Genomic DNA, 2,271 nt, shown 5'->3' with positions numbered 1-2,271 from the left:
TACTGGTTAACATCTAGTTAGGTGTCCAAGTCAGCTTGAAACTGTAATAGAACCCAAGAGAGAATGTATTATTATGTTGAGAGATGTACATATTGTAATATGAATGAAATTAGAAGCTCTCCGACTTAAATACCACATTGAGGATTTTCCCCTTTTAATATCTACTCTGATTTGTCTCAACAGATCAGCCTACTTTGTGTTCAGGGGACAAGCAGTGAGAGATATATCATTGAAGTGTATCATTCTTCAAATGCTAATATGGTTTTTATTTAGGTATGGGATACATTAAAGAAATGATAATTTGTTTAATGAGTATTAATTGAGTATCTCTGATCAGGTCAGACAGTGGTCAAGATGTTGATAATGTAGAGCTGAAAAGCCATGATTTCTACCTTTAAATGGTTTATAATCTAATGGGGAGACAGAAATAAATAAATAATTTCCATAGATTAGAATAAGAATTGTAATGGGTACAATGGAAGCACAGGGGAGGAAGTACATGGAGGAGAGATATTCTTGAGCTGACTGTTTACTTTTACTTGCATTTATTTTTTGCAGCATTTATTTCTGGGCCATAAGTTTTTGTTTCTTCAGTTTCTTCTGCGATATCTTTTTCTTCTGTGAAGATATCTTCTGTGAAGCCTCCTCTTCTGGCTTAGAAACAATCTGTTCTTTTTCAGGAAGGATCACCTCCATGTGGCAGGGAGAGCTTATGTACGGGTTGATCCGACGATGAGCTCTGTAAGTCCTGCGCTGCATCTTAGGGCCTTTGTTCACCTCAGTGACTAGAGAATCTACATCTAAGCCCTTAAGTTCATCATTACTCTGCATTTTTGAGCATGTGCAGTAAAAATTCAGCTCTCTTGTTGGGCCACTGACCCTGTGTCCAGCCCCACTGTTTGGCCTGTGCAAGGCTACCAACTCCACCACTGTAACGACGGAATGGCACATGTTGCTTCTTTAAGGTGACATCCTGCAGATATTTGGTGGCTTTTCAGATTGCATATTCTTAATGGCCTGGGCAGTTTCACAAGTATTCTTAAAGTGAACATGAAGATTTGAGCCTCTTGATTTGCATAATTTTGTGGGATTTTCTGGGTCAAGTGAGTACCATACCATTTTTAGAGGTCACCTCAGGCTGCTTACTAGAAAAGCTTGAACCAACTCTTGAGGAAGGGAAAGGCTATTTTCCAGTTGAATATGGGGATAGATTAATCTAGGCAAAGGAAGCTGTATCTGAATGTGTATGAAGGATCATAATATTACATGCTCACAGAACTATCACTAGCTTAACGTGGTAGGAGCAGACAGGTATAGCAATTTATCTTAATAAACAAACATCTCTGACATTGAATTCAAGGGAGAATTCAGGTTCATTTTGTGTGGGTAACCCTGGATAACATATATTCATTTATTCAACAAATATTCCTTGGGCAGTTATTATGTGTTTTGGGCATGCAAAGTTTAGAGGAATACATTCTTCATGCTATTTAGTCAGTAAGTCCTGAAGTTCTAATAAAAGAGCTTGTGATCAATGTGTTCAGACTAGAAATTTGAAGAATTTGCAGTTAAATACAAGTGGATATTTCTTATGCTGAACCTTTATGAAAGTTGAGAGTCATGAAAACTGGAGTTATAATAGAACTTAAAGCCTATTTGTTTTATTATCCAGGGTCAGTAGTGACGGTGGCTTCTTGGAAGTGGCCAAGGGCTGCATTTCCCAATTCGTCTTACACTTCAGTGGGGACATGTGACTATCTCTCACTAATGGACTCTGGCACACACAGCTTGTTGGCTGAGCTGGTTAAGAAGTAGGTACCTTTTCCATCTTCTGTTTCTTCCCTCATCTCTGGCTGGATTACAGAAAACAAAAATAACTGTCTGTGTTTCCAAGCATGGTGATAGTGGAGGCACAAGACAGGACTCGGTCCTTGAATCACCACTTCAAGGAAAGCTACCAGTCCATTAGAAACACTCTCATTGATTAATACAAGAGTGATACATAATATTATATTCTTTAAAGCTACTAGAAATTTGGTATTTGTTTCAACAGCTTGTATCACCCAAGTTATCACATGAGTGTTCCCTTATGCAACATACCATGCTTCTTATGACTGGGTCTTCATTTGATCATGAAAGGTCAATCCTTTTATTTGACAAATCTAATTGTTAGATATAACTCTCGTTTATTGTGATAAAATCCTATTACATTCTGCCATTTTTGGCCATTATCTCTGGAGCAAGGCCAGGTAAGAAAAAGTGTATGTGTTT

At 37.9% G+C, this 2,271-nt stretch overlaps 1 pseudogene; it reads right to left on the bottom strand.

Moving 5' to 3' along the window:
• Positions 1 to 561: 561 nt before the first annotated feature.
• Positions 562 to 1,119, bottom strand: LOC110138161 (large ribosomal subunit protein uL22-like; annotated as a pseudogene).
• Positions 1,120 to 2,271: the final 1,152 nt, after the last annotated feature.

This window comes from Odocoileus virginianus, chromosome 11, assembly GCF_023699985.2.
Source record: "Odocoileus virginianus isolate 20LAN1187 ecotype Illinois chromosome 11, Ovbor_1.2, whole genome shotgun sequence".
In the NCBI taxonomy this organism is placed as follows: domain Eukaryota; kingdom Metazoa; phylum Chordata; class Mammalia; order Artiodactyla; family Cervidae; genus Odocoileus; species Odocoileus virginianus.
Note: the sequence above shows the minus strand (reverse complement) of the source record. Positions and strands in the feature narration are given on the sequence as shown.